Genomic DNA, 24,144 nt, shown 5'->3' on the forward strand with positions numbered 1-24,144 from the left:
AAATCAAATAAAAAGCTAATTCTTTTAAAATATCAATTAAATTGAAAAACCTTCTCATCTGCCAATGAGAAAGAGGATACATTAACCGTATCAAGATTGTAGGAAGGAATACTACTACAAATCCTACAAACCTTGAGAAGAGAACAGTAGACATTTATGAACAACTTTATGCCATATGATTATGACAACTGAGATGAATGGAGAAATAATTGAAATATTCCAGTTATCCAAATGAACTAACAAAGAAATGGAAAATCAGAAAAGGTCTGTATTTATTAGAGAACTTGAATCCATAAATAGGAACCTCAGTCAAGGAAACCCTAAGATAGTTAATTTTACTAGTGAATTCTATAAAAACATACAAGAAAGGAATATTTCCAACTTTACAAAAACCCCTGCCAGAAAATAGGGCCAAACTCCTTTTATGAGGCCAACTTTAATATCAAAACCAGGCATTACAAGAAAACTAGAGGTCATTATTCCTCATGAGATACACACAAAGATCCTTAACAAATATTAACGAATACATAATGTGTTAGGATGATGAATCATGACTAAGTGGGTTTCCAACAGAAATGTGAATATTATTTACAACTAACCTAGATAAATGAGATATTTAAGTTGGTAAAAAACTGAAAAAAAGGAAATGTGATAAATGCAAGTTTATTAAGCTTAAAATTGCCTTCCTTTAAATATATCTGTAATGGCAGGCATTCGGTCTAGCAGTTAAGACACCTGCATCCCACACTGAAGTGTCTGGATTTGAGTCTGTGGCTGCATTTCCAATTCCAGCTTCCTGCTGATAGCCACCCTGGGAGGCAGCAGTGATGGCTGCCATAATTGGGTTTCTGATACCTGCGCAGAAGAACTGGATTAAGTTCCTGGCTCCTGGCTTCAGTCTGATCCAGCCTCAGTTGTCATTTCGGGCTGAACCAGTGAATAGGAGATCTTTCTCTCTACCTCTCAAATAAATAAGTAAATGAGTTTATTACAAAAAGTATATAGGGTTGGCATGTGGTTAAGTACTACTGGTGTGCCTGGTTCGAGTCCTGGCTTCCTGCTAATGTGCCTGAGAAGAAACAGGATGATTCAAGTATCTGGGCTCCTGCCAGCCACATTAGAGAGCTGGATGGATTTCCTGGCTCTTGCCTTCAGCCTTGCCCAGCCCCAGATGTTGCAGGCATTTGAGGAGTGGACTAGCAAATAAAAGCTCTGTTTGTGCCTCTACTTTTCCCTCTGTCACTCTGCCTTTTAAATAAATAAATCTTTAAAAAAAGTCTCTAGGTTTTGCTAAACATCCAAAGTTTGACAAATATAATTCTTGCTGTTGACGCATAAATAAATAAATAAATAAATAATATCCCTTGTCTGTATTTTTCTAAAACTTTCCCATTAGCATTGGGTATTGCACCTGAATTGACAGAAGTTTTTGCTAACTGAGAGGAAAATGGAGGAAGATGAGGGTAAAAAAATTATTTATCTTCTGTTTTTCCAGTCTAGCATAAACTTCCTATTTAAGGCTAGATGATGAACAAATCTAAATCTTTTAAATTAAAAGCATATTATTTTCCCATGCTGCAAAATTTGTGTAATGAGACTAAGCAAAAAAATACCAACATAAAAATAGTCTAAAATCTTCTGATTTGGTAAATCATAATTAAGCTGTTCCTGCAACTTCTTCACTCTGTATGAATTAATAATAAACATGTTGATGGACAAAGCACTAAAGAGAATCATTAATTTGCGAGTTCTACACCGAGTAAAACGACTATAGGATACTGGGACTCCATGTACTTCTGTAACCTTGAGGAAGGGCAGTATCATTATAATCTTAGGACTGTACCTATAAACTACACGGAATCTGTTATCTTTGTATTAATGCTACATTAATATAAAAAATAAAAAAAATTATAAGAGAAAAACAAATAAAATATGAGAGCCTGGTGAGACATTCTTTGTGGTCCCTTCCAAGTTTACATAAACAGAAATCCAAAGTGAATCTCCCTAACTCTGCATGGCCCAGAAGTAAAATTCTCCACTAAGCAGAAGGTGGCAGTGTTGTTGAAGAAAAGGCCTAGATTTTAATGCGAGTAAATGCAGGTGGATTGCTACACATGGTGTTTGTACCTTGATAAAATTAGTGCTGTATCAAATTAGTGACAAACCACTAATTTAGCAGGATTAAGGTATCCTGTTACAACAGTTATGTTTTTCTGAGGTTGATAACATCATTACATATGACATTGCTTTGCTGTGAAATGAGACAGAATCAAATGTGATCACCTAAAGCTCACATAAATATAGAAGTCCTGCTAAGCTTAGAGCTTTCAAGTGAATAATAATTATTGTTATATTGGTTTCAGGTATTTTGAAAGACTTTGCTTGGCTATTATTAAGTGACAACTTCTCCGTACATATTTGCAATTTGGCATGGATATTTTTAGTGAGACAAAGTTTTTCATTTTTTTTTTTTTTGTTTTCCAACTTTTTGAAATGAAGGAGCATTCAAGCATATATGTTTTAATGGGCTTTAGAAGCTTATCTTTAATACATGGTAATGGAATTTAATAATTTGGACTTTGTTCTCTATCTTAAAAAACATCTAGTAAGAGTTGAGTGTTTATAGTGGGGTTAAGATGTGATGTTTAAATTTATGATTATTGCCAAACATACTAGAAGAATACCATTTAATAAAGCAACTTATTTTAAGGGAAATTATTATATGAAGTTTTCATTTAGACTGGACAAAACATACTAGTATATTTTGCTTGGGTCAGACACAACCTTCCCCAGTGTCCCTCAGGTTCCTAGATTATGGGTACCATTGTCTTAGTTCATCTAGGCTGCCACAAAAAATATATCATGAGCAGGGGGGCTTCTAAGCAACAGAAATTTATTTGGCATAGCTCTGGAGGTTGGGAAGTTCAAGAGGGAGGGACTGGCAGATTCTGTGTCTACTGAGGGCTCCCTTCTGAACAGAGGCAGCACCTGCATGCTGTGTTCTCACGTCATAGAAGTGGAGAGGGTACCCTTGGACCTCTTTTGCAAGGGCCCTAAATCTCACTCATTAGGGTCCTGCAAGGGCCTAAACCCCTCCCAAAGGCCTCACCTCCTTATACCATCATTTGGAGAGTGAAATTGCAACTTAGGAGTTTTGACACCATAGCAACCGGTTTTATTGGGCTATCCCCTCCCCTCTCAGTGTTTCTGGAAGTAACTGCTATGTAGAGGAAATCGACTTCCAGGTCAAATTGTCTTTCAGTAAAATTTGGGGAGAAAGAACAAGCTGTCAGTGATACCATAGCCAGCCATGTCCAAGATGAGACATGCAGACTCCACAGTAAAGCCAACACTTTTGCAAAACCTTTGGCTTGCTGGGATTTGTGCTCATAGGCAGTTGGCTGAAACCCAGGGAGGTGAGTGGTAGAGCCCTTTCAGTCGTGGAAATTGAGACCACCTCCTGTGGTTGTCAAGCTAGTCTTTCTCAGTGACTACGGCTCTTCCAGCTGGAATGCTGAGTTTCATTTTAGGTAATGCCCTCTTACCTCCTTCATGAAGCCGTCTCATCTCTTTGGCCATGATTTTATAGAAAGGGTCACTGTGCATATCTAAAGTATGTATCCCCCTCCCTGTGCTAACTTCCCATATTGTATCATGAGCATCTCTCCCTGCTGCCTCAAACAGCCATTGACAGCTCCTACAGAGTGACCTTCTTGCTTTTCCTTGATCAGGCCAGACCTACTCCCACTTTAGGAATAGTTGCTGTTCCCTTTGCCTGGAGCCTTTTTCCCTCTGATATGCATGTGACTAACTTGCTTAGTGTCTCCAAATCTTTTTATTCCAGTCCTACTTTCTCTGCGAGGACTTCCCTGCAAATGCTACTCCTATCACCCCCAATCTGGACTTGTCCCTAGCATTTCCACTTCTTTTCCCACTGTATGTTTTCTCCATAGCACTTACCACCTTCTGATCACTACGTAACCCCTTTACTGACTTTGTGGGCTGCTTGTTTCCTTCCCATTAAAATGTAAACCCTATGAGGGTAGGAAATTTTATCTTTTTGTTTTTCATTGCTGCATTTTCAATGCCTAGAAAAGTACCTGTCAGAAAGAAAATACACAGTAACTATTCATTTATTGAATGCATATGGAAATGAATTCCATCAAAGGAATTTTCCAAGTGGCTAGAGTATTTTTCTTCATTTGGTTTCTTCAAAATGATAGAAAAAAACATAAATGCAGGGAAGGTAGCATATAGCTTTTAACAGCATGCTAGATGTTTTAAAAATATTTCTGAAGAATTTCTTGTTTTTGTAATGCGAACAAAGATAATTTACAGAAAATTATGTACAAGAAGAAGAATTGAATTCATATCTTGCTTTACAGAACAAAACATAATTAACAAAAATAATTTTCAGCTGTATGTTAAGGCTAACATATTTTTGAATTGTCTGCTTGATGTGTTTATTATTCTGACTCTGTATTTGTCCTGGTGGGATGCAGTGATGCTGTGGCTGCCAGATCACCAAGCAGTGGGGCTCAGAAGGTGCCGGCCATGCTTACTCCCTTCTTTCTCCTCCTCTGGCCAACCTTGAAAAGTGCAAGAAGCATAACACATTCTATAAATCACAAGCCAGAGTGTGTTTCCTCTGAGGTGATCATCTTTGTTGTATGCTCAAGAGCTAAATGAGCTAAAAATTTAACTGTATAGATAATCACCCTGATGGTACTTTTCTACAATCTGGAAAGCAAAAAAAGCTAATCTTTAGACACTCTGAGCTCTAACGAAATAGAGGAACAGTCTTTCATTATAAATACCATTTGTAAATTAGCCTTGTCCCATGATTCTCCCTTTTCTTAAAAAATTCTTTTATTTATCTGAAAGGCACAAAGAGAGAGGCAGACAGAGATCTCCCATCCACTGGTTCACTCTGCAGATGCCTGCAACAGCTGGGGCTGAAGCAGGATGAAGCCTCCCTTGAACCCAAACACTGCAGTAAGAGACACAGGTGTTTCAAGCAATATCTAGTCTGTTTCACAGAATGCTTGTCCTCCTTACATACAAATTTTCTTAATAACTTAAGACTCACTTCAAAGACTACCCCTTCTTCAATTTTGCCTCCCTGTTCCCCAGATGGAAATATTAACTTAACTCCCCCATTAAGCACTTTGACTCCATCTGCATGAAATGCTAGGTTTATATTTTAGGACAGCAGGAAAGATGAAACCTGTTCACTAATATCTCTGACACAAAATAAATAGAAACTGATTAATGTCTTTTTAGATGGTCAGATAAAGTCCTAGGAACATTTAGGGACAGAAGTTTTTTTTTGGATTTCTTTGTGGTGGAGGTGGTATTTGCCCTTGAAGTGTAAGTACAATATGGGTGTGCAGAGAAGAGGAGGAAGGAAGGTAAGGAAGGCCTTACCAGCTTAAGAGATAAGAGGAGACAAAGGCCTAGGGGCAGAAATTTTGATAAGAAAAAATTATTGCCTCCATGAACACTGTAACAAAATCTAACAAAGAGAGTATAATGAGAGCAGGGCTGCAAAAATAGGATGAAGCCAAACAGGAAGGACTTTGAGTTCCCTGCTAAGATATGTCAACTTCTATTGAAAATGGAGAACCACTGACATTTTGAAGGGAAGTGGCATGGGCAGAGGTGTATTAAAGGAAGATTAATTTAATCAGCAAATACATAGACTGGTTTGCAAGGGGTACTGTAGATAAGGAGAGGACTGAAACAGTCAAAGAAACAGGTGAGGAAAACATGAACAAAATAGTAACACAAAAAAGACTGAGTCAGAAAGACTGAGGTAGCTAGTTGACAGGGCTGGACACCATTGGCTAAGGGCAGAAGTGTTGAGTCTAGATTATTGGGAGAATAGTGTTACTTTACCAAAGTAGGTAGGCACGCTTTTGTGTATGGAGAAGGCTGGTTCATTTTTACTGGGAAAGGGAGAAAATGTTGAGTCTGAGGTGAGTATCTAACAGGTTATAGATGACAATTTTGTCTAACATCATGAATATTATATACTAGCAACTAAAGGTGAGGAATTGTGTCTGAAACTTTTCATTGTCACCTTTCATCGCTTCTGACCCTAGCATGGTGCTGAGCACACTGTATCTAGTCAAGAAACACTATTGATGGGCAATGTATTTTACTTTTAGAGCCATGTTTGATTTGAGAAGGGTCTTGTTTAATTCTAGAATGCTAATTAGAAATGCTGAAACCTCTAGAGTTCTATTCTTTTTTTTTCTTTAAAGATTTATTTATTTAAAAGGCAGCATGACAGAGAGATGGGGGGTAAGAGAGAGAGAGGGAGAGAGAGAGGAGGGGAGGGGAGAGGAGGAGAGGGAAGGGAAAGAGAGGAGAGTAGAGGAGAGGAGAGGAGAGGGAAAGAGAGGAGAGGAGAGGGAAAGAGAGGAGAGGAGAGGAGAGGAGAGGAGAGGAGAGGAGAGGAGAGGAGAGGGGAGGGGAGGGGAGCAGAGGGGAGAGGAGAGGAGAGGAGGGGAGGGGAGGGGAGGGGAGAAGAGGAGGAGAGGAGAGAACTTCCATTTGCTGATTGGCTCCCTAAAATGGCTGTAAGAGCCAGGTCCAGGCCAGGCTAAAGTCAGGAGCCAGGAGCTCCATCTTGGTCTTCCATATGCATGTCAGGAGCCTAAGTACTTGGGCCATCTTCCTCTGCTTCCCCAGGTACATTAGCAGGAAACTGGATTGGAAGCAGAGCAGCTGGGATTTCAACTGCTACTGCCAATGTGGGATGCTGATATTGCAAGCAGCCATTCTTCTCTTTAATTAGCCAGAGGCCTGAAATTTCCTATACTTGAACCCTTAGTATTATTACAATGTAGATGTTAACATGCAAATGATATCTTGGTAACACACTAAAACATTAGAACTTTATTAGTTAACGTATTCCATAAATCAATGAATTAATTCCTTAGAAGAGAGTAGGATACTAACCTCAAATCTTACCTCATATCTATGTATAATTATTTGAAAAATCATTAAAACATTGAAAACATTTAAAGTTTCATTTGAGAGGCAGAGAGATGTAGAGAGGCAGAGAAAGAGAGAGAGCACCCATCCACTAGTTCATTCCACAAATGCCCACAACAAGAGGGAGGGCTGAAACCTGAGACAGGAACTCAATCTGGTTCTCCCACCTGGCTGACAGGAACCCAAACATTTGGGCCATCATTGCTGCCTTGCAGGGTCCACATTAGCAGGAAACTGGAATCAGGAGCCAGAGCCAGTTATCGAACCCAGGCACTCTGATATTGGAGTGGGTGTCTTAACCCACTAGACTGAACACTTGTACTTATAGTTATTTTCTGAGGGAAGGAAAAGAGAAGAGAAACTTTGAAGTGAGGTCAGTGCATTGGTGAGATTTTTTTTAAGATTTATTTATTTATTTATTTGAAAGAGTTACACAAACAGAGGAGAGGCAGAGAGGTTCTCCATCCGATGGTTCACTCCCCAATTGGCTGCAACGGCCAGAGCTGCGCTGATCTGAAGCCAGGAGCTTCCTCCAGGTCTCCCACACAGGTGCAGGGGCCCAAGGACCTGGGCTATCTTCTACTGCTTTCCCAGGCCATAGCAGAGATCTGGATTGGAAGTGGAGCAGCCAGTTCTAGAACCTGCCCTCATATGGGATGCCGGCAAGTCAGGCCTTGGCATTAACCCGCTGTGCTACAGTGCCGGCCCAGCATTGGTGAATTCTGGGCACATGTGAGGCAGGGGCTAGAGGAAGGTGAGGAAGAACAGGGCTATGCAGGAAAAAACAACAGATGTTCACCACATTGAGTGGGATAATTTAACCCACAGTGTCATTTGTCTTAAGTTAAAAACAATTGAAATTGTGACATTATTTACATGGAAAGACTATGGGGTTGGGAGTTAAGAAGTCCAGCTTCCCTCTCTGAACTCTTGACTGGGGCAATCTTTTAAGCTTTCCATGCCTCCTGGGGAGGCAAGTTTTAGTGTGGTGGAAAGAGGCTCTAGATTAAGAAAATCTGGATTCAATCTTGGCTCTTTCATTTACTAAGCTTTGTGCTCCTAGAAAATTGCTGATCTTTAGTTTTCATCTTTGTTAAACTGGAGATAACATACATCACACTTTTTTAAAGGATAAATACGTTGGCAAATTTGCAGTTGTTGGCAAATAGCGGGATCTCAGTGATTATCCTCCTTCCCCTTTCCTTTCCTTTTCCAAATCTATGAAATGATGGAACTGGTATAGATACATTGCCCCCACCATGCTTCTATTTAAAAATGATTCTATGAATTCTTAAAATATTTCCTCCCACTTTCCTGCCAAAATTTCCAAGAATCATAAATTAATATTGCCAGGAAAATGAGTCAAATAAATGACTTCCTTCTTTTGTCCTCCTTGGACATGTTTTTGGGCCCCTGTTACCCTTCCCTTTCTTGTTCTCTCTCATCCAAAGGATGTGTCTTAGTTTGGAGCCTGTTAAAGAAAAAATATATTTAATGATACTTGTTAAAGCACAGCTTGGAAGACTTTATTCAGGATTATCATGATAGGTGTAGGGACAATTGCAGTTGGCTGTGCACTGGGCAGGGTGATTGTACTCACCTCCAGATAACAGTATGGGTAAATGGGAATTTATATCTAAGGAACAGGATGGGGTTAGTGGGTAGGCAATTACTGAGAGGAAACAGGGATCAGAGAGATTATGGCTTAAATTGACCTAACAGGATTCTAGCTGAAGACAGGCTAGTGTGATTAGATATTGGTTGGGGCAGGTTGGGGCAGGTTGGGGCAGGGTAGGGTGTGGGGAGAAGGAAGGCAGAGGATGAGAAGGATGATCAGATATCAAAGGTTGGGGGCAGTTCTTGCTAAACTGACTTAGCAGGGCACTTTGCTAAAATGGGAGTTTACAAAGAGTTACAGGTGGCTTAGGAGGACGTTAGGGAACCTGACTATAAAGTTTGACCAAGCAAAGACTCTTTGTTGTTACTCTACCAAAGGTATATGGCAATTGTGCCTCTAAAAATAGTGCTAATGGACCATTGATGGAAAGAGGGCTACATTTTTTGTATTGTTTAGCAGGCTCATCCAGATGTTTGTAGGAGAGAAGAGAATGAAGACTTCTTGAGTGACAGTGACTTAAGATTCATGCACTCTTTGTTGGAAAAAAAAATACCCTTGACATCCCCAGAGGAGGCAGGAAAATGGATTCTTTAGGTAATCCACACACAGCAGATGGCTGGGAGCTGCTGAGCCCATTTGTGGGGACAGTGCCAAGCACAGGTTCTCAGAGATTGCCTCGTGCAGTGAAGTACAAGCTCTTCAAAGAGCCTGAGGACACATAGGATCCTTCTGGGCAGCCTATCCACCAAAGGGGCAAGGACTTTCCACTGCCTGATTCTGGCTCATTAGTCCCAGCAACTGAGGCTTGGGTTGGACTGCACAGCTCTTACCATAGGTTTGCTTCTGGCTCTGATCTCAGGCTTTGTCCCTGAAGTGTTCTGAATTGGGTATTTGTTCTCTTTATCACTCCTTGTGCTTGCTCTGTGCCCTTTCCATTCTTACTTGAACAGAATCAGAGATGAACAATCTCTCTTTAACTAGTGGCCCCTCTCCAGGAGAATTCTAATTTGAACTCATTTTCTGGCTAAGAAGGATTTTTCACTGCCTTTTGCTCTAAGGGTTTGCTACTAGTGACATTCAGGAGCACTACGCATGGAATCCTGTGTTTTGGATCCAGTTGGTAATGGATCTTAACAAAAGTAAAATATGGTTCCAAACAAGAGAAGTAATCCAATTGTCTTTCTCCATGTGTTAATTTCACTATTTTACTCAAAGGACAATGCTTTCCAGATCCATATCAGAGAACCAAAAACATAAGATAATTCCCTTTATAATTTAATCACTCTCATATTTAATCTATCAGTCAGAAACCCATCTGAAAAGGCTAATAAATAGGATTCAATGTGATGAGAGTTGCATATAGCTTGGCTTGAAAGGTAGCCACAAAAGCATACTCCAACACCCCTACAACCTTGTTTCTGGGTTCAGACTTTCCATTGGTCAAAACAAAGCTTTTCTGTACAGAGCTATTATCTTTGCAAAAAGTTCTCCACCAAAAAATAAGTTCTAACTCCTGTGGCAGCATCAGAGACTGTTATATCACCCATTTCATTAATTTCTCATGGAACACAATCATACCTACTGCTATTATAAGCTATTTTCATAAAATTTGATAGGCTTATTTCTGAGAGCAGAACTAATAAAGGTGATTACTCCCAGGGAATAGGAGTGAAGAATTCATATATTCAGAGCTGAGTTTTATAAGGATGAGTTAGAAGAACAGGAAGGCCAAGAGAGATGAGGAAATGTTGAGGACACAACTGAAGGAGTCTAGGAATGGACTGCTATCTCAAAAGGGAGCTAATGTTTTAGAAATAAATGAGGAGAAAGTACCAAGGAGAGAGCAGAGGTTTCAATGAGGTGAAAAACCAGAGACATTGTGCTTCAAACAGTGAGCCAGTCAGACAAATGGATATTCTGGCCAGTCAGTGAGGGGATTAATTTTTAGAGGAAATGAATGAGAAATCCCATGTGACTAGATGTAGTTACTGTATGAGCACGACTTCAGGAGTCAGGACTGGGGAAATCGGCTGGAGTCAGTCTGCAGTTTGTGTGCTGACTGAAAGAGCTGGAGCTTCATCTGGAGGCAGTTTTTGAGGTGGGACAATGGAGATATTTACGGTGCAGAACGGCAGGATAAATACTTGCAGTTAGGAGCATGAGTAGAATGGTTACCATGAGAGAGAGAAATTGTTGGCCGGAAGACCAGCAAGAGGTCATTTCATCAATCCATGTAACTGATAAGGAGTGCCTGATTTTAAGGCATAAGCAATGACTACAGGAGAGAGATTAGATTTCTGAAGCATTTCTGTGATAGCATTCAAGAGTTCTAGTGAGTCACTGGGGTGTCAGGGGTGAGAGAAAGAGAGGAAGAATAAAATATTCCCAGCATTTTACATTTGGGGTATCACCCTTAACTGAGAAAAAGAGAAGGGGCAAGTTTTGAAGTGGGATGGAGAGGGGAAAGGGCTAAAGCAAGTTTTGGTCATGCAGTATGAGAAGATGCTGTGAACCCAAAAGTGGACAAGCAAGTCTGGACCTCAGGAGGGACTGGTGCTGGAGATAGAGATTTGAAGCTCACTGGTGGCACGTAGTAGCTGAGATCATGAAGAGATAGGATATGGTGTGTATGGAGAAAAGGATTGAATATACATACAAACACGGGAAACAGAAGTGGAAGAACTGATGTTAGGTAGCATGAGAGAAAATGACCAGAGAAAAAGGAGGAAAAAGCAGGAGGTAAAGAGGCTTTGGAAGCAGAAGAGGCAGTCAACAGTAATACATGCTGCAGAGGGCCAGAAAGAGTGAATGCTGCCAAGAGAGAGCTGCATTTAGCAATGGAAAGGCAACTGGTTGTCATTACTGGAGTGGTTTCAGGTGAGGGTTTAGGCAATGGATGGAGGAATGTCCTTATATTGAGAAAAAAAAAAAAAAAACTAGATGGTGAGGTTAGATTTGCATTGAAATGTGTGGTGATAAAATTGGTGCACAGATATAAAAATAAAGGTTCTATAGTCCTTGCTGGATTCAAGTACTTGCAAAGCTTTTCACTTTGCAAGAAGCTGTGAGGCAATTTGGGAAACACAGTCAAAGTGAACTACCCTTCTACAAGTGCTGTGTCTTCTTGGACTTTAACTACACTTATGACTTAGGGAACATTTATTTGATCCTCAGAATATCTAGATCTGCTTACCAGCAAACTGAATTATAAAGTAACTCTGCTGCACATTATTTCAAACAATTAAAAACCCTTCTCCTCATTTTCCTATCCAATTGCAAACTTTTCCTGTTGTAAATGCAGGGCTGCTCTGCTCATGGCCTGTATCAGGCACAGGCTGTGAGGATCCAATTTCCAACTGGCTGTTTCTGCCCTGGCTCTTTGAGATCTCTCCTAGTGGGTTTCTCTGGGCGCAATTCCCTTGATTGCTCATCTCCCTGAGTTGCAGACAGATCCACAGCTCTCTGCGGACTTACTACCCTAATCTCTTCGATGAGCGACATGTTAGCAATGAACACTATTTTCAAGTTATTGTCTTAATAGACCTTTACCATAAGGCTCAAATAAATCATGACTACTTCACACTGGTTGGAAGACAGATTTAGACTTAATGGGAGAGCACAACTAAATCACTGAATAATACTTGGAAAATTTACCTCCTTTTAATGTCATATTTCTTTCTAAATGGCTGTGATGAGTGGTTTTTTAGAAGGCTCATGAAAGTAGTTGAGTATTTAATAAAGTTAAGACTTTATGACAGGTTTCAAAAATATCTGAAAGTCAGTATATATGTTCAAGTTTAATAGTTCCTTATCGTAATACCCCTAATAGACTTTAAAACCTTTCTTGACAATTAAAAAATTAACTAATGCTAAAGAAAGATTGAAAAAAAACTTAAAACAAAATGAAATGTGTCAAGATTATTCGGTAGAAGCTGAAAATGAATATGTGGGTTGGAGAATAAGGGCAGACTTTTTATTTAAAGCTATCTAGAGTTTAGACTATGTGAGGTTATTAATAAGGCTGATTCTCTTCTGCAACGAGAGGAAGTAACTCTTCTCCAATGGCTAGGAGTTGTCCTCCTTATAGTTAGGACAAGGTGACCTCTAAAACCGTGGAAGATGAGGGAACCCTAACTAAAATTTTGGACCAGGTGAGATTTGCTTTCAGTACTTTAGTCTTTCCATATATCCTTGCCTTAGGGCTCTCTCAGACTTTGTTTTCCTGGCGAGTTACCCTGCCCAGTCTGTTCTAAGAAAAGGCTCAGGTAAAGGGCAGTTTTTAGTTTACAGCAATTTTTCATATTTTACCTCTTCTACGAAAATTATATATTATTTTTATTTTTTAAATATTAATTTTATTTGAAAGATGGAGTTACACAGAGAGGTAGAGACAGAGAGATCTTCCATCTGCTGGTTCACTCCCCAGATGGCCGCAATGGCCAGAGCCGTGCCTATCCGAAGGCAGGAGCCAGGAGCTTCCTCCCACTTGGGTGCAGGTGCCCAAGGACTTGGGCCATCCTCCACTTCCCAAAATAGACCTCACCTTATAACACTGTGGCATTGGAGATTAAGTTTCTCACACATGAACTTTGGAAGACATTCAAATCATAGCAGCCTCTTCAGTTATCAAACCCAGTAGAGATTTTTTTTTTCCTGTGCTTTTGTCTTTGTAGCACCATTTGATCTAGGCAACCATTCTCTTCTCTCTGTGGTCTCCATGACTTTGAGCCTCTCCTAAGGAATTCTGCTGCCTCTGCTCACCTTGCATATGTCAGACTTCCTCCTCTTGGTGCCTTCTCATCTCATCTCTATACTCTAGTTCAGCAAACTCATACATGCCCATTGTTTTGACTGCCTCTTCTGTTCTCTTCACATCTAAATCTCACAAACCTCCTCCGCCTGCCTGATTGTTTGTGTATGTTTTTCTGAAGACATAAACTTTGGCATATTCCTATTTCTTGCATCTTTCTTACACCTACATCCAATCAATTACTGAATTCTGTAAATTCATCCCATTATGTTCTTCTGCATCCCCTCAATTCTATTTGCTATGACTGCTGCCTTATTTCAGGCACTCATTGACTCCAGTTTATGGTTCAGACTCTGTTTCTCCTTCTGTTCAAGCTTGGTTCTGTGACTAGAGCAAACTTTCCAAACTTGAGATCAGTTTATGATGGTCTTTGTTACAGTTGTCTGCATACCACCTGTAGGATAAAATCTGAATTCCATGGCCAGGAATGATTGATTTGTTTTCTATCAACAAAACCAGTTTTCTTTCCTACCTTTGATTCTCCATCCACATTTCACCCGTTAGCAATTCCAATTTCTTGGCAGCTCGTCAAATAGGCAATGCTCTTTCATGCCTGCAGATGCTGCTCCTTTTGCCTGGAATGCTCTCTCATCCTTCCCTGGCTGAGAAAATCTCTTTTTCATTTTGTTTCCTTTGTGAAGCTTTTTGCCTGACATTTTAAGATAGACATTTGTCCTCTTTCTTTTTTTTCATGCTCCCATTGAAACTTGAACATATTCTTTTTTTAAATAGAAAACTTTTATTTAATAAATATAAATTTGGAAGTACAACTATTGGATTACAGCAGTTCTTTCCCCCATTACCACCCTTCCACCCACAAACCAGCCCATCTCCTACTCCCTTTCCCATCCCTCCCATCCCATTCTTCATTAAGATTCATTTTTAATTAGCTTTATATACAGAAGTTCAACTCTATACTAAGTAAAGATTTCAACAGTTTGCACCCACACAGACACACAAAGTATAAAGTACTGTTTGAAGACTAGTTTTACCATTAATTCTCATAGTAGAACGCATTAAGAACAGAGGTCCCACATGAGGAGCAAGTGCACAGTGACTCCTGTTGTTGATTTAACAATTGACACTCTTATTTATGATGCCAATAAGCACCCGAGGCTCTTGACATGAACTGCCAAGGCTATGGAAGCCTCTTGAGTTCACAAACTCTGACTTTATTTAGACAGGGCCATAATCAAAGTAGAAGTTCTCTCCTCCCTTCAGAGAAAGTTACCTCCTTCTTTGATGGCCTGTTCTTTCCACCGGGATCTCACTCACAGAGATCTTTTATTTAGCTCATTTCTTGCCACAGTATCTTGGCTTTCTATGCCTGAGATACTCTCATGGGCTGATTCTGAGGCCAGAGTGCTATTTAGGGCATTTGTCATTCTATTAGTCTGCTGTATATCCTGCTTCCCATGTTGGATCATTCTCTCCTTTTTAATTCTATCAATATTTATTAGTAGACACTGGTGTTTTTTTTTAAGATTTTTATTTATTTATTTGACAGAATTATAGACAGTGAGAGAGAGACAGACAGAGAGAAAGGTCTTCCTTCTGTTGGTTCACTCCCCAAATGGCTACGATGGACAGAGCTGCGCCGATCCGAAGCCAGGAGTGCCAGGTGATTCTTCCTGGTCTCCCATGCAGGTGCAGGGGCCCAAGCACCTGGGCCATCCTGCACTGCTTTTGCAGGCCACAGCAGAGAGCTGGACTGGAAGAGGAGCAACTGGGACTAGAACTGGCGCCCACAGGGGATGCCAGTGCAGCAGGCAGAGGATTAGCTTACTGCACCACGGCGCTGGCCCCGACACTGGTGTTTTCTTATATTATCCTGAAATTGTTGGTTATACGACTGTCTTCCCACTGAACTACAAGCTCCTTGAGGGAAGAGACTATTTCCTTATGGATCTATGCTTTCTAGAGAACTATTTACTATTTTTGATTAATATATATTCAAGAAAGGAATGTATGAATAATAAAAATACAGAATACTGTTTTTTTTTCTTTTTCTATAAAATTGTTGATGCTCTTAAAAGGGGATTTAGGGGGCTGGCATTCGGCCTACTGATTAAAATGCTGTTTGGTATTCTCATGTTTCATTTTTGAGTGCCTGGGTTCAATTCCTGGCTCTTCTCCCACTTTTAGCTTCCTACTAATATGCACCTAGGGAGGCATCAGGTGATGGTGTAGCTGGGTTTCTGCTACCTATGTGGGAGACCCAAATTGAGTTCTCAGCTTCCAGCTTGGATCTGGCTCAGCTGCAGTAGGCTTGGGGGAATCATACCAGTGGATGGGAGTTCCCTCTGTCTGAGTCTGTCTGCTGTCTCTTTGTATCCCTCTTTCTCTCAAATTGAGAAAAAAAATTAAGAAGAGACTTGACTATTAGGTTCTTCATCCCTGTTCCTTTATATGCATTCTTAATGGAGATCATTTCTTTAATGGTCATTTACAGGATTCACCTTTCATACTTTTTTGAATTATTCTTTAGTTCCACAGTTATAGATACTCAGCAAGGAGACATTTGAGAATTGGAAAACAGAGAGAAACCACAAAGCGTAGCCTGATAAGGAAAAAAAGCAAATTCCCTATATGGTACAAGCTATCTTGTTTTTCTTTTATTTTTTCTTTAAAGATTTATTTATTTTTATTTGAATGAAAATAAGGCAGAGTGATAGAGAGGGAGAGATAGAATGATCTTCCATCTGCTGGTTCACCCTGCAAGTGGCCCCAATGACTGGGACTGGGAATTCTACCTGAGTCCCCCACATGGGTGGTAGGGGCCCAAGCACTTGGGCTATCTTCTGCTGCTTTCCCAGGTGCAATAGCAAATAATTGGATCAGAAGTGGAACAGCTTGGAACAGCTGGAAACAGCACTCTGATATGGGATGCCTGTGTTGCAACAGGTACCGCACAATGCAAACCCCTACTTCATTTTTTTTTAAATGGAAACAGCATTAAATTTTATTTTACAGAAGAATTGGGATCCACAAATGTTAACTAAAATGTTATGAACACTCTAATTTATTTGGTCTCTCTGGATGACACCAATTTTTTTTTAATTTTACATTTTCTTTTTTAGGTGACATAATAATTGTACAAACATACAAAAATTTATTGAGTACAGCATGACAATTCAAAACATGTATACAAAGTGTAATGGTCAGACACCCAAGATTTTGAAAGGAATAGTTCATGATAATTAGTCCCATTTTGGCTCTGATATTTAATTCTTAAGTCAGAGGAACATAGTATATTTGACATGTGATATGGGTGTAGGGAGTTGTTTCAGAAATATTCTCTTGATCACAATAGAGAGTGTTTATTGAGCAGTTACTGTTAGGTGCTGTTTTGGCTGCTTGCATGCATTAATTCATTGCATGAGGCGCACACTGTATTCACACTCCCACAAACCGTCCCCCCACCCCCAGTCTTACAGATGAAGAAACTGTTGCATGGTGAAGTTAATTAAAATCAAGACTATGGAAATTAAGTGGTTGTTCCAGGCTTTCAAACTGTCTAGTTCAATTCATTCACTTGAGAAATAGAACAACTAAGCGCACACATTTAACTACAAGGCTTCAGGTAGTACATTGGCACTTTCTGATTTGTTCAGGGAATGTGTTACAAACCAGTAACTGACCAGTGCTTTCCATAATCAGTGTCAGCCTTATCCAGTGGCTGTTCATAAGAAGATTTTTCTTTTGAGAATTCTCTTTAGTTCAGAATCAAAAAGAAAAAAAAAGTGCCACAATAAACATACACACACACACACACACACACACACACACTGATCATTCTTAATCAGCGAATCCCTTTGATTATTCTGGGGATATAAAACAGGCCTGAGTCCCAAAGGGACAAATACCATATGTTCTCCCTGATCGGTGACAACTGACTGAACACCAAAAAGGAAACTTGTTGAAGTGAAAGGGACACTATGGGAAACGGTGACTTGATCAGCATAGCCCTGACTGTTAATGAACAACTTAATACATTATCCCTCTTAGTAGTTTTTTTGTCTGTTCTACTTAATATGACTGATTTAATTCTGTAATTAATACACAGTTATTCTTAAGTGTTGAAATTTAACTGAAATGTGATCCCTGTTAAACATAAGAGTAGGAATAAGAGAGGGAAGAGATATATAATTTGGGACATGCTCAAGCTGACTTGCCCCAAATGGTAGAGTTAGAAACATACCAGGGGACTCCAATTTAATCCCATCAAGGTGGCATGTACCAATGCCATCTCACTAGTCCAAGTGATCAATTTCAGTTCACAATTGATCATAATGAAAGGACTAAGAGTCAAAGGGAGCACATAAGCAAGTCTAGTACCTGCTAACACTAACCGATGGAGTAAATAAAGGGGAGAGTGATCCAACATGGGAAGTGAGATACTCAGCAGACTCATAGAATGGCAGATGCCCTAAATAGCACTCTGGCCTCAGAATCAGCCCTAAAGGCACTCGGATCTGGCTGAAAAGCCCATGAGAGTATTTCAGGCATGGAAAGCCAAGACACTCTGGCAAAAGATCTCTGTGAGTGAGATCTCAGTGGAAAGAACAGGTCTTCAAAGAAGGAGGTACCTTTCTCTGAAGGGAGGAGAGAACCTCCACTTTGACTATGACCTTGTCTAAACAAGATAAGAGTCGGAGAACTCAAGGGGCTTCCATAGCCTTGGAAACTCATGACTGGAGCATAGGGAGATTACTGATGCCATAGACAGGAGTGTCAATTGGTAAAGTCAACAACAGGAGTCACTGTGCACTTACTCCTCATGTAGGATCTCTGTCCTTAATGTGCTGTGCATTGAGATTTAATGCTATAACGAGTACTCAAATAATATATTTCACTTTGTGTTTCTATGGGGGTGCAAACTGTTGAAATCTTTACTTAATGCATACTAAACTGATCCTCTGTAAAAAAAAAAAAAAAAAAAAAAAAAAAAAAAAAAAAAGAAAGAAAAGAAAAGAAACTATCAACTCCCAACTTGACTCTTACTGGGATTAAACATGACAATAGGTCTGATCTGATTTCATCATCATTAAAAAAAATCATCTATTATTTTTCACTTTATGTTTCTGTGTGGGAGCAAACTGTTGAAATCCTTACTTAATGTATACTAAGCTGATCTTCTGTATATTAAGATAATCGAAAATGAATCTTGATGTGAATGGAAGGGGAGAGGGAGTGGGAAAGGGGAGGGTTGTGGGTGGGAGGGACGGTATGGGGGGGAAGCCATAGTAATCCATTATTCGTACTTTGGAAACGTATATTCATTAAATAAAAGTTAAAAAAAAAAATAAAACAGGCCTGAAAATTCTAAGAACACCATGCAAATAGTATAAATAATGTAAGGATACACACACACACACATATATGATTATCATATAGATTTTGGAATTTTAAAAAATTTAATGTTGATGCAAAAGCTATTTCATGTCCATTTCCCTCTCTATATATCTGATGCAAGAACTTGAATTCTTGAGTTCCTGGCCTCATTTTAGGAAGCAGTCCATCCATATGTGGCTGCAAATGTTAAGTTGCTATGGTTGTGATTTGCAAGGCTCATGGAGAAAGCTATTTCACTGTTTTCTATGGGGATTACAGAAATAAGTGTTGCGCTGGTTTTTGTATCTTTAAATTAGAAGTTCTTTGTGGTGGTGGGCTATTCTTTTATCAGCATGTTTCTATTTATTGAAAAGCTTTGCTGAACACAATATACCCACTCTTCTATGTAAATAAAGACATTATTGTTGGAATAATGGAGTTCAGGGGATGCCTCTTCTTGTAGGCCTATCTGTCAATCTGTGTTTGGTTGGCTTTCTCAGCCTACCCATTCTAATTACTGCTTTTCAGTCTTCTAGAATAAGGAACTGGGAAGGGGATTTGTTACAACTGGGTTACTTAAATGGAATTTTCCAAATATATATGTATCTCCTCTTCAGATCACAAGTTCACGCCCCCATCACTTCCTGCTTGCTTCTTCCTGCTTGCTTCTGAAACCCTATTATTATGAACTGAAGGGCAGGCTTCAAACACCCTCTATGTATAATAGAGAGGGCCAGTCAGTAAACTGTGTGTTTAGGATTGTTTCTCTTTTTTCTAATTACTTTTTGACATTGGTTGAATTTGAGAACATGTGAATTCTTTCAGGGGACATATTCACAAATGCCGAATATTAGATATGTTGTCAATTGGTCATTTTTGTGCTAAAGTTTTGTAGGGACACTGGACTTAATATAGGTAATTTGGTGCATGTCATATTCTAAATATTTTGTGTTTCATATAATTTTATATAAAATCTATTTTTTGAAAAAGATGTTAGAATTCTACATTGGCTGTATGAATGAAACATTGCTCTGAACTATGGTAGACCTGTGACATTATTTGTATCATTTAGAAAGGTGATGGATATCTTTGTACTATCCTTACCCTTTTGCTCATGGCTAGTGGCTCAGAAACACGTACCCAAAAGCTACAAGTGATGGGGATATGGTCCACCTCACATCAGTGTGGAGTTCTTTACCTGCTTTCTTGGATATGGTATCCTACTGCATCTCCTATTGCAATTGATTTATAAAGGAAACACTGAAATATTGGAGGAAAAATTTCCTGCTTTATATAAAGAATGATTCTTTTTTTTCATTTTTTCCTAAAACTCTGCAAGCTTTGCATGGCTCATAATCCCTGGAAATAGCCATTCCATGCTATTATTTTTCTCTGTCAACCTTTTCTATCTGTATCATACTTTGTAAAATCAATTGCTGCCTGCATTTCTGTTCCCTGATCTTACTGTCAGTTCCTTGTAGACTGGCTTCCATTCCCATTCCTAAAAGCACACTGATGATCTTCTCGTTGAGAAATCCAATGAACATTTCTCCAGATTAGTGTCTTTTTAATGTCTTTATCATCTCATGTTGTTGACCATTCTCCCAAGGCTTTTGTAATTCTTTGTAGGAACTGCTATAGTAATGATGATTAATAAATTATTCAATATAAATAAATTATAAATTATGTAATGTATAAGTTATAATAACAAGCATTGCCATTTTAATTCTTGGTGCTGGTTGTCCTTCTACTTTCAGGTTAAAATGCCCTTGAACTTATTTAAAGACTCTACTCTTTTTTACAATCTACTATCTGTAGGCATTTCCCAATTTACTTAGCTTGGAAATTTGTGACTCACTTTGACTCCTTGCTCTTTCTCCTCATGATCAACTGATTTGCAAATACTTTAAGGCTGTGTAGTATCTTCCCCTTTCCCCTTTTTTTCTGATCTAAGTCTCCATCACTGAATGTCTGGGATGCTGCCCCACTAGAGGCTCTTCCTCCTCATGCAGCCTACAATTCTAGAATGACCCCCCCCCCCAAAAAAAAATAACTTGTTTGTATTCCATCTTCCTTTTCAAAAGCCATCTTTTACTGATGGGTGAACTTCTGAGTCACCCATCTTTTACTGATGGGTGAACTTCTGAGTTTTGTAGTCTGTATCTAATACTACTTTTGGTTACTCTCTTGTATCAAAGCTCTACTTTAGCCAGACTTCCATGGATGTTCTTAAATGTTTGATTTCTTTTCTTCCTTCCCAAACATACCGCTCTATTCTCCATCTATTTCTTCTGTTTTAAAAAAACTTTCTAAACTTTCTTTTGTGACCATTTTAAAATTTACTTTATAAGAATGAAATTGAATATCTTTTCATTATTGTTTATTGCCCTCACCTATTTTCCTGCTGGACTATGATCTTCTAACTTTATTTGCTGAACTTTTACTTAGTGGAACCACTAAGCTTTTGATGATAATGTAAAATAAAATATGTTATTTAAAATAAACTCTTTTTCTCTTCTTTTCTACCCACGGATTCATATACAACCATGGATGAAGCTCCTACCATGGACAAGGTGTTGTGTGTAGCTCCCAGGGATACAAAGACAAGTAAATCACATCCCATCCAGACTCTAGACAAGTAAATGGGGTTAATGGGGGAAGATATTATGTTAATATGATAAATGAAATAATCAAGTTCTGCTTAAAGAATTTTTGGATTGTAGAGTGCTACCAACTAAAACTGATTGGTAGTATTGGAAAGAGTTCCACCAAAAGCACGACCCTTCACCTAAGTGATGAAACAAAATTTCTCCAGGCAACTGAGAGAGCACCCTGCATTTAAAGGAAATCATAATAAAATTTGAAAAGTTTCCAAAATAAAAAAATATTAAAAGCTGGATATACAGAGAGATGAGACAGGAAAGGCAGGCAGATTTGCAGATAAAACTTTTTGTATTCTTCCATCAACAGTAGATGAAGGGAATGCATGGAAGTATTTTCATAGGTAATGATATAATCTTATTTGTAGATGAGACGTGCTATTCTGGATTCAATGTGGAGGATGAAAGGGGACAGGTGAACTGGAGAAAGGGGACCAGTAGACTCCACCAAAAAGATATTTGAGGACTGAAGTAAAGCAGAGGAGGTGAAAAGGGAGTGGAGTCTGATTTCATCATCATTTAAAAAAAATCATCTATTATTTTTCACTTTATGTTTCTGTGTGGGAGCAAACTGTTGAAATCCTTACTTAATGTATACTAAGCTGATCTTCTGTATATTAAGATAATCGAAAATGAATCTTGATGTGAATGGAAGGGGAGAGGGAGTGGGAAAGGGGAGGGTTGTGGGTGGGAGGGACGGTATGGGGGGGAAGCCATTGTAATCCATAAGTCGTACTTTGGAAAATTATATGCATTAAATAAAAGTTTAAAAAAAAAAAAAAGAAAAGGGAGTGGAGTAAAAGCTATTTAGGGTTCACAGGACTTTGTGACTGATTGGGTGCTGATGATGGTGCTATGAAGAACTTGAGACTAACAGTAGAGCATCCCTATATATGGGGTAGTTGATGGCTTGGAGGACACAGATTCTGTTGGAAAGAGGAAGCTGGGGACAGAAGCATCAGTGACTGTGGCTCCTGAGGTTCCACAGGGGGACCACTGTGTAGATGTGGTGGTGGAGGAGAGGAGGAGGGGATTGTATTTGCTGCATCTCCTGTGCTAGGCACTGGTCTAGGTACCTGTCATGATGACTTACGATTATGACTGATGATCCTAGGGAAGATAGCTCAAATCAGTAATTTCTTATTTCCAAAGCGCTAAAAACTATTGTCAGGGAATTCCTTCCAAAAGCATTTTAAAATACTGCATGCCACATGGAACTGGCCTATGTGCATTTCAAATCACAAACATAAACATCAAACCTGCTAAATAACAGAAGCTAGTTGACTCCAGAAAATGTGCTTCTATTTATTCATGCTTTTCAAGAAATCTCTTCTGAAAATATGGATGTTGCAGGTAATTATCAGTAAAAATCTCTATGAGGAATTTTTTAGCCATGTTCTTTTAGCACATTTAGTAAATTCACTTTTTTTTCTTTTTTAAACATTAATGGGCCATAAGTGACATATCATAAATGATTCTGAGGTATATGTTACATGCCTACTTTTCAAAAAAACTCTCTAGGAATTTTTGAGAAGTAAACACCATAGAGAAATTTGTTAGGCAGCTTTCAGCACTTAAGTGTTATGTATTTTAAAATTGTTGCACTTGTATTAGTACATTCTGATAAAAAATCTGTATTACATTCCCTGGGTTTGGAGGTTGTTTGGTTTTCCTTTGCTTTGCTTTATCAGAATCTGGTGACAAAGTTTTAAAATAAAAATTCCTTAAGGAATTGACTCTGTGTGTTGTTTTAAATGAATTATAATTTTAAATCCACCCTTTAAATGCATTAGTTCACTTTATAGTTTGTGTTTCCATTGTGAATATATGATTAAACTTTTATGGATTTCCTTATGAAAACTGTGTTTATAGTTTTTATCAGAACAATATATTGTATCCTTGTAAGATCTTAGGATGTATGATGTATTAAGTCATGAGCATAGCTTCTTTGTAAATGTACTTTGTGCTCAGACATTGTAATGCATATAAATTGTTGTACATGAAGATTTACATTTTAAGTTTCTAAATGAACATTTTAAAAACACAGCTTTCAGAATTTCCATATCTGAGGAAATGCCCTTCTATTATGAAGGCAAGGAGACTTTTTAAATGAAACATCCATACAGAAATCTAATTATTCACATTTTGATGAGATGATTTGTAAATCAAATACTTTTCATATAAAAAAGCACAAACAGGAAGCCCACAACAATGCATTAAAGGTTTGGGGCTATTTAATTTTTAAAAAGATTAATTTATTTATTTGAAAGGCAGAATTACAGAGAGAGGACACACATACACACACACACACACACACATGGGTGGCAGGGGCCCAAGTACTTGGGCCATCCTCCACTGCTTTTCTAGGCACATTAGCAGGGAGCTGGGTTGGAAGGGGAGCAGCCGGTACTCAAACTGATACGCATTTGGAATACAGGCAGTGGCTTAACCCACTATGCCACAGGACTGGCCTCAGGGCTGTTTAATTTGAGTGAGCGAGGGCCCAAGGGTTTTATGTGTATGTGTGTGGTGAGATAGTTAATGGACTGCCATTGCTCTCTTCATGGCTGGCACTATTGTGACATGGATTAGAAAGTCTTTGGTGCTTTTACCCTTTAATTTAATTAGATAATGATTTTGTGCTCAGGGGTTCCCTGGAGATGGCAAATTTATTGACCTTAAATCAACCTCTGGATATAATTTCATGCTGTTCATTTCAC

The sequence above is a fragment of the Oryctolagus cuniculus genome, chromosome 8 (genome assembly GCF_051225735.1).
Source record: "Oryctolagus cuniculus isolate XC-2025 breed Fujian yellow rabbit chromosome 8, ASM5122573v1, whole genome shotgun sequence".
NCBI classification, from domain to species: Eukaryota; Metazoa; Chordata; class Mammalia; order Lagomorpha; family Leporidae; genus Oryctolagus; species Oryctolagus cuniculus.